This window comes from Doryrhamphus excisus, linkage group LG20 (genome assembly GCF_037039965.1).
Source record: "Doryrhamphus excisus strain RoL-2023G ecotype Guam linkage group LG20, RoL_Dexc_Guam_v1.1, whole genome shotgun sequence".
NCBI classification, from domain to species: domain Eukaryota; kingdom Metazoa; phylum Chordata; class Actinopteri; order Syngnathiformes; family Syngnathidae; genus Doryrhamphus; species Doryrhamphus excisus.
In genome coordinates, this window is record NC_136376.1 from 7,539,589 (window position 1) to 7,556,074 (window position 16,486).

At 41.3% G+C, this 16,486-nt stretch overlaps 1 long non-coding RNA gene across 1 annotated transcript in view; it reads right to left on the bottom strand.

Moving 5' to 3' along the window:
* LOC144894458 (uncharacterized) overlaps positions 1–5,217 on the bottom strand; it is a 40,422-nt gene extending 35,205 nt beyond the window's left edge. The window contains exon 1 of the long non-coding RNA XR_013625067.1: positions 5,192–5,217. This is a non-coding gene — a long non-coding RNA (uncharacterized LOC144894458). The remainder of the gene's footprint in view (positions 1–5,191) is intronic.
* Positions 5,218–16,486: the final 11,269 nt, after the last annotated feature.

The following is a 16,486-nucleotide window of genomic DNA, read 5'->3' on the forward strand; positions in this document are numbered from 1 at the left end:
TGTGAGTGAGGGCTATCGCATTTTGTGTTTTATGATGTGACCAATCACTAAAATTTCACTTTAATAGAAACTGAAATAGAATTCTATACACTGCATAAGTTAAACTATTCATTCATTTTCTACCGCTTATCCTCACGAATGTTGAGGCGGTACTGGAGCCTATCACAGCTGTCTTTGGTCGAGAGGCGGGGTACACCCTGGACTGGTCGCCAGCCAATCACAGGGCACATATAGACAAACAACCATTCACACTCACATTCATACCTATGGACAATTTGGAGTGGCTAATTAACCTAGCATGTTTTTGGAATGTGGGAGGAAACCGGAGTACCCGGAGAAAACCCACGCATATGCACAGGGAGAACATGCAAACGCCACACAGAGCTGGCCGAGAGTGGAATTGAACTCGGGTCTCTCATAGAAAAACGATATAAAGGTAATAATAAACACAATTGTTTGCATATACGTTAGCTTTTCCAATAACATACAATAAATAAATCAACAAATATAGGATTAGACATTCATTCATTCATTTTCTACCGCTTATCCTCACAAATGTTGAGGCGGTACTGGAGCCTATCACAGCTGTCTTTGGGCGAGAGGCGGGGTACACCCTGTACTGGTCGCCAGCCAATCACAGGGCACATATAGACAAACAACCATTCACACTCACATTCATACCTAGGGACAATTTGGAGTCGCTAATTAACCTAGCATGTTTTTGGAATGTGGGAGGAAACCGGAGTACCCGGAGAAAACCCACGCATGCACAGGGAGAACATGCAAAGTCCACACAGAGATGGCCGAGGGTGGGAATTGAACCCTGGTCTCCTAGCTGTGAGGTCTGCACGCTAACCACTAGACCGCCGTGCCGCATAAGTTAAACTAATTCACTGCAAATATGCAAGACACATTCTGAACATGTTCCACAAGCATGGCTGACATGCGGCAACATCTGTTAATGAAAGAGTCCCCTCGCATGAGCACAACTCAAAAGTTGGCCCGCACAAGCCACCGCCACGTTCTCACAGTGCAGCTCCATCATCCATGCAAGCGGACGTGAGGTACGTCGGTTTGTCTCGCTGAAAGTGCATTGTCGAGAGAGAAAGCTGAGACATCTCATCTTATATCAAGTGTCAGCTCGGCCTTCATGAAGCAAGACTGATGCAAACGGCTCGCCGCCCAGCCCACCTGGGTGTCGTCGTACATGATGAAAAGCCTCTCCTCTCTCCTCCTTTTAACTACCTTCTTTCTTTTTAGCTCCCTACCCTGCTCTCTTCTATTCCTCTCACATTGATTCACTTGATCCCACTTGCTTTTTCTCTCTCAAACCCCCCCTCCGCCCCCCGCCCCCCGCGCCCCTCCTCCTGTACTCACTGATGCTAATCTCCCCATAGTAAAGTAGCGTCAGACTTTGATCGCCTGCCAGCTTCTATGCAGCTCACGGGATCGCTTCCGCGAATACTCTGCAGACTTTGTGAGTACTACGGTGACGCGCGTGTTATAACTGACGTCTCACGTCGGCACGCTTCATGGCAAGATGGCGGAAGGCAAAAAAAAAAAAAAGACAGAAGTGCTGACTGAATAAGATGAGGCAACAATTAGCATTCCATTGCAGGTGAATATCCTCTGGAACTCCCGTCCGTCTCCCCCGGTTACAGCATCCCATGATACATCTTCAGAGTGTCATGCTGCAGATCCCACAAGCAAACCCACTTTCCATGTGTTTGTTTGTTAGCAGCATTACACACAACTGACATAATGCATGTCGTCCAATGTGTACCATTTGGTACTGATTCAAATGTCGATGAGTTGACTGTAAACAAGCCAACAAAGCCATCATTTCCCAGTCTAATCCGACTGTAACCACATTTAATCAAGAAAACATCACACGTTGGGAGCCTTTAAAACATTTATTCACTTGTTTTTCATTTAGCACCAGAGGATTATCAATCACACACACACACACACACACACACACACACACACACAGAGGGACGCTCGCTGTTGGCTGTCGGCCGAATTGCAGAGGAAATTTTAAAAGACTGTTGGCATCCAGCAGAGTTTTTCTTTTAGTACACACTCTCATTCATGGGCACACATTTGGCATCTGGTTGGGAGCTGTCATGTAACATGAGGATAAAGAGTGTAAGCACAGTCTCCTATTCTATTGACACCTACACACACACACACACACACACACACACACACACTCAAGGTGACATTATGACCTAATGTTAAAATTAGGGAAAAAAAAATTCTTTATTTCAAACATGAAAAACATCCAAAGCACCACAAACCAACCAAAATCAATACAAATAAAAAATATATATATTTTTTTGTATGGATATATATATATATATATGTATATATGTATATAGATTTTTATTTGTATTGGTTTAAAAAATATATATTTTTTTTTTTATTTGTATGGATATATATATATATATATTTGTATTGATTTCGGTTGGTTTGTGGTACTTTTGATGTTTTTCATGTTTGTAATAAAGAAAAAAAAAAGTTCTAATTTTAACATTTGGTCATAATGTTACCTCAAGTGTGTGTGTGTGTGTGTAGGTGTCAGTAGAATTGGAGACTGTGCTTATACTCTTTATCCTCATGTTTATCCTAATTCTACATATATAATATATATATATAAACATACACATGTTCTAGTGGTTAGCACGCAACGCAGACCTCACAGCTAGGAGACCAGGGTTCAATTCCACCCTCGGCCATCTCTGTGTGGAGTTTGCTTGGTCTCCCCGTGCATGTGTGGGTTTTCTCCGGGTACTCCGGTTTCCTCCCACATTCCAAAAACATGCTAGGTTAATTGGCGACTCCAAATTGTCCATAGGTATGAATGTGAGTGTGAATGGTTGTTTGTCTATATGTGCCCTGTGATTGGCTGGCGACCAGTCCAGGGTGTACCCCGCCTCACGCCCGAAGATAGCTGGGATAGGCTCCAGCACCCCCGCGACCCTCATGAGGAAAAGCGGTAGAAAATGAATGAATGAATGAATGTTCGAAAGGGAGTGGAAAAAAGTCAAGACTCATCTAGACTTTTCATTGGTCATTGAAGTTCTTACTGTTGTCACTGTCCCCTACTACACACACAGCGATAGACTTGTCAGTTAGCCTGATGTACAACATACAAAGACACACACAGACCAGCAAAGGTGTTAAATACCTGTCCGTTAAATACCTGTCCAATGCTCAGAGGACAAACCTGCACACACACACACACACACACAGATTGATTGCATGAGCGACAGAAGGCTGGCATCAGAGATCACTTGGGAGACACAACACACATACACACACATTCACACACAGATGGTGGGAAGAACCAGAGCAGAGCAATCTGGAATGCAATCCCCACGGTCTTATAACCATACACACACACACACACACACACACACACACAGGTGGGTGAGCTAGCAGTCCCTGATTTCTCATTACTGCAGATGGATAGATGGGTGCAAGCAGGGTGGATTGAAAGTGAAAAGGAGATAGGAGTGAGAGGAAGGACGTAAGGGAGCGAGGAAGGAAGGAGGCAAGCTGCAAGAAAGCAAAGCAGGTTATGGAGAAGGAGGGATGAGAGGATAATGTGAGATTGTGTTGAGAGCTATATTAGACAGTGCAGGGTGTCTGGCTATGTGGCGGGGGAAATTGGAGGGGGTGTGTGTGTGGCTGTGGTGGTGGAAATTGGTGTCGGCAGGAACCCAAATGGCTGTTTTCCTGCCTGACAGGAGATAAGAGAGAAAAAATATATATAAACAAGGTGGCAAGATAGCAAAGAGAGGATGAGGAGGAAGTGTGGACGTGATGTGGGTGTGAACGTCCTAAACGTTCAGACAGTTTCCAGTCGGATCAGATGGGAACTCCTTCAAGCCCCCGACACACCCAATCAATGTCTTATTATCGATGTTTTTTTCCAGCCGATTGAGCACCTTGAATCAATGAGAAGACGCTCTGATTGGCTGACCTGCTTCACGACCACCCAAAAACTCTGCAACTCCTTACACCTACAGTACTTTCATGTAATGAAGTTTAAAAGGTTCTGTAGGAATGCTGTGCAGAACAATGCTGTTGGCCCGTAAGAACTAGTGACATTGGAAGAATACACTGAGTAGCTCATGCTGTCGTGACCATCATTAAAGGGGACCTAAAAAAAGGGGCGACCTATTATACGTTTTCCACTTTTCTGACCTTAGAATGTTGTATTCTTGTGTTAAACGATGCTAAAGTTTCAGATAATGAGGTTTCCGCTTTTGGAACTGAGTCCTGAAAGAAGTTTGGGATGGCTCAAAACGCTCTGTTTCAGAGGGCGTTTCAAAACTGTTCCTTTGTGATGTCACAGAGGAGCGGGCCTCCTTATGGGTGTGGCTGTGTATGTGATACACTCTCTGCCTTCCGAGCAAGCACTGCTTCTTTGTTTTAAGTTGCTAGCAATGGCTCTTAAAAAGTGTTTCTTTGGGTGTAAGGGAATGTTTACTATTCACCTCGTACTTCGGTACGTGACAAAATATAAAAAAAATTAAAAATAATAAAAAATTTAAATTAAAAAAAAATTAAACTATATTAGGAAAGCAGGAAGTGAACAAATGTAACAGTTACTGATTGTAAAAGTACCAGATGGAGGGGTAGGATTTAATAAGCTTTGCTTCTTCCTACTCCTTTTGGACATGTGGAACTGTGAACTGATTATGTGATGCATTCAATTGTAATCTGATGCATGTTCAAATTAAATAAAACCATTCCCATTACCATTCCTAAAGACGCCACCATAAGGCACATGTGGTTGGAGTTCCTGATTCCGTACCAGCAAAAGAATGCATTTTAATCTGTCAACAGAATTTCACAGTGGACTGTTTTTGTGAGCATAGGCCAGTACGCAGCTGGACTAGCCGACAAACGCTTTTCCAATGTAACTTGGTCATGTGGAAAAGTCAGCAGAGCAAACAGTAGGTAACAATTTACAGTTTATCCTAACTGTGTTTATTTTGTGTAAGGCATGGAGCAACTGTTTGTGTAGCATTATAGAGTGTGCATACAGGGAGAGGTTTCCCATCACAATCAGTGGCTTTACCCTAGTTTTTTTTAACTGGTAGTCCCGCATAAAACATGTAACGACCACATGAGACGATACAGATGCTGTAGAAAGCGCTAAAATGCTAAAGCTACTTACCATTGAGAGACGTCTTGACGTAAGCTCTTTTCTTGAGAAACTTGGCTTTGGGTCTCTACTTCCGGATCGAATTCAGGATCCAACACATATCATCATTGTTTATTATCAGGTGGTCTGTGGGTGGAATAAATTAAGAGACCGTTTTTGCGGGAACCACAAAATCCGAGGAAATACAGCTGGAATAGGTGCAGATTCTGGAAGAACTACAAAACTTTGTATGCGTGGGTTATTGTGTGTAGCTGCTCTATAGGAGTCCACAACTCAATACAAACATGTTCTTCATGTGTTCTGTATACGGTGTGAGTGACTTAGGAGGTAATTTAGGTATCATTTAAGTATAAGATCCGACTTACAACAAAACTCGACTTAATCATAGTCTTGGAACGTCGCTCATACGTAACCCAGGGACCACTTTATTGGGAACATTGTTCCTGTTGAATACTAAATAGTCCTCAGTGTTTACTTGGTTGTGGTTATGGTTTCATTTGGACATTTTGAACATGAAGGAATGCTAATCACGATTTTCTTGCCTGATACTTGCCTCTCCAGATAATGAATGTTAGAGGGTTTTGGGGTGTGAGTGTATTCCTATAATAGTGTCATTCCACCTAAATGAGCGAGTTAAATGATGTAGCAGCCCTCTTAATCATGTCTGATTTTCATTCCTCTGGAGTGAAAGAAAGAGGTTAAGGACCTCTCCAGCTCCTCTCCATCTTTTCTTTCTCCTCTCTACTCAGCGGCAACAAAAAGGCTGCAGGGTGTATCAGCCCTTAAATACATTTCTTTGTACATCAGCACCAAGAGGCCTGCATTGACATCAATGGAGGTCGGAGTCTAGTGTGGGAGTGTGAAAGGAGACATTTAAGCTAAAGAGAGCAGTAGAGTTTTTCAGTCCTCGTTTGTCCATTCTGAAAAAAAAAATGAACATTGGGGAGTAAAAGACCGAGATGGAGACGCATTGTGGTGTATGTACTCCACTAAAAGAGTGGGAATTTGAATGGGAACTATCTACAATTGGCCCAGCTAACTAATATGTTATTAGTACATTTTTTAAATCAATTAATAATCCTTGGATGCACGGCGGACGAGTGGTTACTGCGCAGGCCACACAGCTAGAAGACCGGAGTTCAATTCCACCCGCGGCCATCTCTGTTTGGAGTTTGCATGTTCTCCCCGTGCATGCTAAAAACATGCTAGGTTAATTGGCGACTCCAAATTGTCCATAGGTATGAATGTGAGTGTGAATGGTTGTTTGTCTATATGTGCCCTGTGATTGGCTGGCGACCAGTCCAGGGTGTACCCCGCCTATCGCCCGAAGGCAGCTGGGATAGGCTCCAGCACCCCCGCAACCCTTGTGAGTATAAGTGGTAGAAAATGAATGTCTAATCCTATATTTGTTGATTTATTTATTACTGAGATACGGTTATTACTCAGTTATTACTGAGATATGGACAAGGGGTAGTTTTAAATAAGATCTGCTTCTTCCTGCTCCTTTTTTTCACCGTGCAAGTGTAACCATGTGATGTACGTCCGTGTAAAACATCTTCTAAATAAACGAAAACATTAGCATTACCTCTGACCTTCAGGCACCGCTCATTTTCATCTGGCACTAATTAGAACTTAGAACTGCTCTTCCTAAAGCTTTCCTAAAGGTCAGATCCCAGAATAGGCTCCTTCGTTGAAACCAATGCTTCTTATCTTTTTCTTTCTTCAACCCAATTTAGTGAAAAGGCTCAAGAGGTTTTTTCAGGGCAATTTTGTTGGTTCCTTATCCTAATATATTAAGATCACTGTTTCTGCCATGTAATGCAGGACTTACTGGACACGGCATCAAATTGTGGGCTTACATCGCAGCAGCAGGCCAAATGATTCAAGTTTGACCAAGTACTGAAATGCAGATATTTGAAACCCATTATGGACAAAAAGTCTAAAAACCCGCAATGAGGTTTTATTCCAGTGACGTTTATAGACGAAGAAATATGGAAGTTAGGACCGGTTTGGCAAGCCAAGGTGGTCCAACCCCAACTTTCCACTCGTTTTTTTTTTTAGAGGCACAGTATTAATTCACAGCCACCTCACACCAGCGCTTGTGTCATGAGATCGGCTTGTAGTGGGGGGAGTGGGAATTGGATTTTGCTCGGTGCAAGGTGAGAGTTGCCTGAAGGTGAAGGTTCTACTTGGCAAGGACAACCACGATGTTGTCGCTCCAGATCGAGAGCTGCCAATGAAGATGGTGTCAAAAATGCATTCGCAAAAATACAAACGTGTGTTTGGTGCTTTTCCATGCGTGGATGTCCACTTCTGTGCGTGGATGATAAAAACTGACTTTTAGCAGTTTGGAGGCAAGACCTGCCAGAACCACAGAGCTGCCTGTAATTGGACGCCTTCCAGGAAATCCCGCCCCCATGGCATTTTCTTTCACCTGATTATGTTTCATTCCGAACTGAGGGACATTCATTCATTCATTTTTTCTACTACTTATCCTTACGAGAGTCACGGGGGGTGGAGCCTATGCCAGCTGTCTTCTGGTAGACTGGTCGCCAGCCAATCACAGGGCACATATAGACAAACAACCATTCACACTCACATTCATACCTATGGACAATTTGGAGTCGCCAATTAACCTAGCATGTTTTTGGAATGTGGGAGGAAGTGAGGGACATTTAAACACAAATTTCAAACATAGTTGTTCACATTTTTAAATATGATGACTTGGATATCTTGAAGTGCTGCAATTGACATCTCCAACTCCAGCAATGCAGTTTTCCATAAGCGGTGTTTACACATTTTGCTTGCAATTTGCTATGGTAATGCATTTAATGCATTTAAACTCAATTCAGAAATAAAAATGGTGCGAATTGGCACCACATGACCACATTACATTTTTACACCTTGTCAAGTACTGTTTACATCTACTTCACAACAGTAGTACAGATGACGCACATTGTACCTGCATGGTAGAAGTCAGGGGTGCCCATGACATCAATCGATGGCGTAGGTAGCTTTAACCAATCATATAAACGGAAGTTTGTAGATCATCAGCCACCTGACATTAAACTCACCACCCGATCGCTCTTCCTCTTGTCTCAAGTATACAAAAGAATGCAACTTTCATCTTTATTATTTTGATTACGGATAAAGTCAGTGCTAAGATACCTACTGTATAGTATATACAATAAAAGTTATGCCTTCGTTCTAGCGGCTAGTTATTTAGAAAAAAATGTCTATAGAAATGTCTTTTTCTCAAACTATTATTTCGTTTTTTTGCACCTTTTGACTTTGGTCACGTTCCTGATTCCATAAAGAAGCCTGTTTAGTGGCCGGTGCTGCATGTAGCATAAGTGGGTCATGTCACCACTTTGACTGACAAGATGAGGTGGAGGTGAAAGAGAAGGTGGAGTAAAGGTGAAGTGACAGGATGAGAGGCTTTTGGAGCCAGTGAAGGGGGGAAGGAGGCTGACAGAAAAGGACTGCAGGAGTAAAAGCAGCTGGGAGTGAACAGGGAGGCAAGATGGAAAGGTGACGGCAGCACTTGGGGTCGACAAATGAATGAGGGAGAGAAAAAATGACAGAAAAGGGCTACAGGGGGGTGTGGCAGCGAGAGGGGAGGAAGCTTAAGGGAAGGAAAGAGGCAGGGTAGCAGGTGGGAGGAAGAAGGGGGGAGTCTGGAGAATAGGTCACAGGAAAAAGGTCAGAGGGAAGAAAATGCAAGTGTGACGGAGGGCAAAGGAAACGGCGCACAGAGATGTTTCATCTCCTGCTGCGCCATTCTTCACCTCCCTCCCAGCTCTTACTGTGTGTCGGGAGGGCGGGGGGGGGGTCCTCCCAAGGCGCTCACCCTGTCGTAATGTTGCCTCTTTGCAGCTCCGAGGCCTCTCCCAGAGTGCATCCTTTCCACCAGGCCTCGTCAGTCAGCACAACGTCTTCATGGGGATGCCGTGAGGAAGACTTCCTGAGTGACACCTCCGCTCACTTCTTCAGACACATCAACTCTGAAAGTCATGGAAGACTTTTTAAGCAAGAATCGGCAATATGTAAGTACAGTTTAGACATTAATGGACATAAATTTATGCTGTTATCCAAGCTTTATATTGACAAATTTACATTTTTTCAAATGATCATTTCTTCAGGGCTTTATACTGTATGAGAAAAGCACCTTTTATTGCAGGTTTGAATTATCTCTTAACAAGCACAATACTATTAACATAATAATAATAATGATTGACATCATAATAATAACACGGCCTACTGATAAAAAATAAATAAATGCAAGCAAATAAAGAAATCAAAGCAAAAGACTGTATTATCCTTTGCGCCTGTTGTAAAGAGATAATGGCGCTAAGGAAGTTGCTGCAGGCGGTTTCAGGTAAACAATCAGCTCTGTTTGGAGTTCACAGCCATGATGCAACATCACACAAAGCCCAAAGGTTCCATCTCGGGGGAGGGGGGGCTCAAACCCTCAACATGTCACACACACACCTCGACCCGCACACTCCCCAACCTTCACCAGCCAGGTTTTAGGGCTATAAATAAAGCAACAGCACTGTCATCTCCGCCCCCGAAAGGTGTTTTCCCGCTCCGAGGACTCACACCCGTGGCCAGATGCGCTGGGGTAAAACTTTCACCCGCTGATCCGCCGTGCCAGTCCACAGGCTCCCTTTTTTAATAAAGCGCCCGCATAGCAGCGCCGGTACCAGAGGCCCGCAGGTAAACAGCTAATGAAATCCCTTTCTCCCTCTCCGACTAAATCATCTAAATAGCAAGCAGCACCTCGGGCACGTAGGCAGACAGATGGCGGGGAACCAGCGAGAGTCATGGAGGGGAGGGCGGGTATGTGGTATTACAGCGAGGAGGGATGTGTGAGAGTGATGTAAGCCAAACGGACCAGGAGCTCCCGTGTCTGCCACTTCTACCTCGGAGAGTCTCCCGGAGTCACCGCATTAAAATGCACTGACTTCATCATCCTCACTTTATGAAGCGGTTTTGGTTTTGCTTTATGGGCAAAAGTACTTGGTCACCTACCGGAAGTGCAATGTTGTGTGTAAACGTAGCAAAACTGTGGCCCAAACAACAAGGTACGCCGTAAAAAAAAATCCAAGTTGACTCAACTTAAAAAACATTTGTAACCTCGCTGCCTTAAAATTTGTATTAAATCTAGCAAATTATTTCAGGTAATTTTAACTCACAACTTAAAAGATCAAGTTCACGTGGCTTATTGCTATGTTTTGGGAACTTTCTTTATTTGGTCAAATAAACAAATAATAAACAAATAAACTAATGTTTATATATTTTTTATTATATATTTATTATATTATTATTATATTTTGTATCAAAATAGAACTCAAGTAATCTCAACTCACTTTTGAATTAGTCTAACTAATTAGCTCAAGTAATTTCAACTCACAACTAAGTTTCTCCAACTTAAAAGATCAAGTTCACGTGACTTATTGCTATGTTTTTGGAACTTTCTTTATTTGGTCAAATAAACAAATAATAAACAAATAAACAAATATTTCTATTATTTTTTTATTATATATTTATTATATTATTATATTTTGTATCAAAATAGAACTCAAGTAATCTCAACTCACTTTTGATTTAGTCTAACTAATTAGCTCAAGTAAATTCAACTCACAATTAAATTGAAATTAATTGAAAAGGAGTTGAGATTACTTGACTTAGATTGTTGATATGACCAAAATATTTGGTTATTTGACTGAAAAAATGAAGTTCCCACAACAAATCAATAAGTCACATGAACTCTGACTTTTAAGTTGGAGAAACTTAGTTGTGTGTTGAAATTACACAACTTTTAAGAGCATTTAAGAGCGTATCAGCTTCTTAATTGCAACTGTTAAATCAACTATTTTGTTACAAAACAATAGGCTACCAAACAGAAATTTGGATTAAAGTTAAAAAAAAAATGTCTGGAACAATTTATTTTGAAAACATTAAAATTTTAATGTTTTGTCTTTAAAACATATTTTTAAAACATTAGCATAAGAACAATATGTTTCTTACCATCTGTCAGTGTGTGGGTGTGTGTGATGGGTGTGTGGGTGTGTGTGTGTGTGTGTGCATGTATGTACGAGTGGCACCATCACAAGCGTCTGAGCATGTGCAAAACCCATCACACTCTTGTACAAGTTGGCCACACCCACATTTGAAAGTAGACTGAATTAGTTGGGAGGATCGAAACTTTTTGGCAAAAAAATAAGTTGACGGAACTACAAGCTAAACAATTTTTTACAGTGTACATACCATACTCTGCACAGTGATCGAGTGGTTAGCGCGTAGGCCTCGCAGCTTGGAGCCCCGAGTTCAATTCCACCCTTGAGTTTGCATGTTCTCCCCGTGCATGCGTGGGTTTTCTCCGGGTACTCCGGTTTCCTCCCACATTCCAAAAACATGCTAGGTTAATTAGCGACTCCAAATTGTCCATAGGTATGAATGTGAGTGTGAATGGTTGTTTGTCTATAAGTGCCTTGTGATTGGCTGGCGACCAGTCCAAGGTGTACCCCGCCTCTCACCCGAAAACAGCTGGGGTAGGCTCAAACATTGTAGAGGGTTGCATCTTGACAACCCATAAAGGTCTTTGTGCCGACTCCCGTTCAGACAAAACCTTGCCATGCTATATGCTATATATGTCTAACATCATGTTTTGTGTTGGGCCTACAGCGAGCCGGTATTATTCCCCTAAATAAGCAGCAATAAAGGTTTCACTCGTGTGGCTTTGCAACTCTAAATCAAGGTGAGAAGTGAACCTTTACTCCCAAAAACAATTTATGTAAAAAGTGGTCCCATACCTGCCACTTAGGGACCACTTACTGGCACGTAATGCGTTTTGTTTACTGACCCAAAGAATAACAATCATTTTAGCAGCGAGCAAAAGGGAGCTCGGGTATTGGCGAAGGTTTCACTTTAATCTACACACTTTCAGAACCTGTTATTACTGGCACCTCGTATGAGATGCATTCACATGGAAACTAGAGCAACCTTCACAAAAGTTCATCTTATGTACATTCTTCTTGTCGTGACAAAGTGGCTGCACTTTGTAATAATAAACAGGTTACTCAATCTGACAAGATTGTCATTTTATTGTACGTTTCTGTAGCCATGTATACATGGACCCAAATATTCCAATTCCATTCGGGTTATTTGCTCAAACAGAAAGAATGTAACCTTTGTATACACCTCATTCCGAAAGAATATTCCTTTCCCCAATCCGATTGAGGTATCTTGTACCCGCTCAATCGGAAAGTTGTCAGGGTGCGTTCTTTGAGCGCATGCTCAGCTGCGACGTAACACGGAGACGTCTCTCAGGTTTTGAAAATGGCGGCGAGCAGTCATCACTGGACTAAAGCGCAAAGTTCGTTTTTGATACAAACTTTAAAAGAACTAAACGTTCAAGTTGCTGCTTTAAAAAAAACGTAGCAACTGTCCCAACATCCGCCATCTTTGATGAATAATGTGATGTTGTTTACATTTTAATGCGCATGCCCCATTCACTATTCCGTTTGATTATAGCGGTGCATGTAGACACGCGATTGGAATATTCCTTTCCATGTATACACTGTTTTCTGATACGTCATTCGAAAAGAGGAAAATCTCCTCATGTAAACGTGGCTTATGAGAAAGGATACTCGACAAAGCATATTTTCCAAGGAGAACACAGTATTTTCCAACCATACTTATAAGTTATCACATGGTTTGTCTGGTATCATGCCCCCAAGTGTCAGTATCAGCCCGAAGGTCGAGGGCTGATACTAGCACGCGGGGGCATGATACTGGGCCTGATACCAGACAAACCATGTGATGATCTTATTATCACATACTATTTAATCATGAGCTTATTATCACGTACTATTTAATCAAAAGACTATTTTGTTTCCAGAAAATGTTCAGTTTATTACATGTATTATATCTAAACAGTGTAAACACAACAATTGCAAAAATATTTCAATAATAATATTTTATCAACAGTCTTATCTTATCAATGTCTGACAATTAAAGTTCCATTCATCAAGTTTGGGTTTTTTGGTGACTGGAGAAGCATTAGGCACTAAGCACTCGTGTGCTGTTCTCTGATTGGTTGTTTCACAGGCATGATACCAGAGCAGCGCGCTCTGAGTGGACAGCTACGGGGGCTGATACTGGACATGGTTAAACTCTATATTTTATCAGTATCACTGCCCTGGGCTTTGACACAGTATCATTTCGGCCTTTTCCCGTATCATTCATGGGCAGTTTCTAGGGTACAGGGACAATTAATACTGTAGTATGTGATAACAACTAATATACCATGTTTACTCTAAGGACTTTTCCAGTTCACACAATGTTCATCTACTATTGTTTTTTTTTCATTTTTTTTTCAAGTTCCATAACAAATTACATATTTACTTTTGATTCCTTGGGCAAATCATTTCTGCAGCAAACAAAAAATCAATATGGCTTTTACATTGTTATATCAGGTGGTGAAATCCCTTATAGCACTATTGCTTCAAGATAGCGACGACACAGCCTTGTTGATAGATACTGGAGATAGATCTATCAAAATTCTTTGATCAACTAAACCCTGACGGCCACTTATAGTAAGACAATGCTTAATCCAAAGACGACAGATTTCAAAAAGCAAGATAAATAAATAACTGTGTCCTCAGTGCAAGGACACTAAGCGAGTAAATAGAGCAGAAAGAGAGCAAAAAAAACAAAAAACTTCCAGGAAAAGTCCATCATGAGCATCTCAGGAAAGTATGCCTGCAGCGTGGAGTCGTAATCCTGTGAAAGCTGCCCTGCAGCACCGCTCCCCCAATGCTACACCGTAATGTCCCACCTCCCAAATACGGCTTTCTGCTCCTCTGCATGGCATGAACCTTTCATACACAGGAACCGACAGCAAAGCGACCAAAACTACGCCACCAAACTTCCCTTTTCTTAAGACTGTCAAACAGAAGAAGACACAAAAGGATGAAGATTTTTCGAAACATGCAACCTGAGTGTTTTGCTTGTGCCATTATTTTTCTTACATCTACACCACCTGGTACTAACCCCCCCCCCAGGTTAACATCATACAGGTTTTTGTATGATGTGGTGTTACTTTCGGTAATATTGTGACTTCATTTGATCATGATTTTTCAAAAATATACTACTCGGAAAAAAAATTACGGGAACGCTTAACACAATTAACTCCAAGTCAATCACACTTCGGTAAAATCAAACATGGACTGTGCTTCATTTAGACTTGTTTTAAGGACATCAGATCAAAGCAGTGTGTTTTTTTCATTTTAATTTGGAGTGGGATTCCGAATCCAGACCTCCGTGGGATAATAAATTAGAATTCCATTGATAATTTTTGTGTTATTTTGTCGGCAGAATATTCATCGATGTAAAGAACAGTATGAAATGGGAATATTTTAATCATTCAGATCGCAGATGTGTTATTTTAGTGTTTCCTTTATTTTTTTTTTACGAGTTATATTAACTATTTCACTACCAAACATGTTTTTTTAACCTGACGACGCGCTCCTAAATACTTATTTTTACGTGTTTTGCACAAAATGCAAAAAGAGGCAATGATGCAACTCCACAATAGAAGACAACATGTTTGGCTTAAAGTGGAAAAAATGGCCACAGGGTGGCAGAAGTGCATTTTATAAGAGCACAGCCTTATAACACATTGTGTTATATTTGTAAAAAAAAAAAATAATAATTTTTTATTTGTGTCAATGTGAACGTGTATGTATAAAAGATGATCCCATAAATCATGCTGTTTGGTGGTTGAATACGACATATTATCAAATATTGTCAAATATTGTCAAATAAAAGGCATTCAAAAGACACATTCAAAAAAGATGATATACTGTATAGTATTCTATACTGGTAACTAACCATGCGACGTCACTTCCTGTCCGCCCCTCACTCAGCTCCCCCTAAGGGAACACACACAAACTACTGTACTACTACTATTAGATAATACAAGCATAAAGTTGACTAAGTGGTGTTATTTCATGTCTTGAGGGCTGTAATAATGTTCAAAACCGTATTTAGTAGGTCGTGTACCTTTTTCTTGTGCTCTAACTACAAAAATGAAAACAATATTTACTCATTTTTCATGGTGAAATTAATTTATGGTCAGGTCTGTAAAAGTATTTCTCTGTCCATATAGACAGAAACACGGTCACCGCACAAGTCTGAGAAGAAATGACATCACTTTTTATGTCCTGCCTGCACTTATCCACCCTCATTGATCCTCCTTTTCTCTTATCTCTCCTCCCACCTCCTCCCTTCGTACAACTTTCCTCCTCTCGGCAGGGTGACTATTGGCTAATCGAGTGCAGCAGAATTAATTGCAATTCAGTGTCTACTGCTGCCAGTTCTGCTTATTCCAAGCCAGCACTGGGGGTGAAGGAAGGAAGGAGGGAGGGAGGAGGATGTGACAAGCACCAAAAAGCAGACTGCACCCCGCTGTCGGACCGGATGTCCAAGCTGTCCGAGGCCCTGTTGTTTCACCTGACCGATTCTACCACCAGGAGCACCAAGGGCAACGCATCACACATACGTGACATGTCGGAAAACACATGATTGAATGTAAGATGCTGAAGCTAGCACATCTCACTGTCAACCCAAGGTCCACTCATCCACACACACATAACTTTACGACTTATATATACATTTAAACGGCACACTAGACAGCTATTGTCTTTCTAAGTGCTTGTTTAGATTATTTAGGAATTGCAAAATGGAAAAAGATGGCCTTGTTTATTCTAAAGTCAACAGTTAATGGAAGAAAGGGGCGGCAAAAAAACACACTGAAACAAAGATGCTGAGTAAAAACGGAGGATTGTGAGAGTGGAGCTATAAAAGGCATTGTTAAATGGCTGAAGGTGGAATTAGCCTGCACAACACATATAGGGAGAGTCGTAAAAAAAAAAAAAAAAAGAAAGATGTAGGTCAGTAAACGGGAAAGGGCCTAAGAAAGAAGAGTTTTAAATAGTGTTTGTAGTCAAGGGTACTTGTGGGGTAATTCTGCCCTCAAGCGGTGATGGGCGGTATCGCGGCCAGTTAGCATGTAGCAGTGATTCTAATATAGGATTTTGAATACTTGATTTAAAAAATTAGGTATATGTAGTATATGAATTATCAGTTTGACGTCCAAAAACAATTAATTTTGTTGAATTGAATTAAATTATGCAGCAACAGATAAATAAAGTGGTACAAGTGGATAGTAAAGATGGCGTAAGAAAATAACGGTTCAAATATAATAAAAGACAAAGTAAAATACACATAAAAAACACA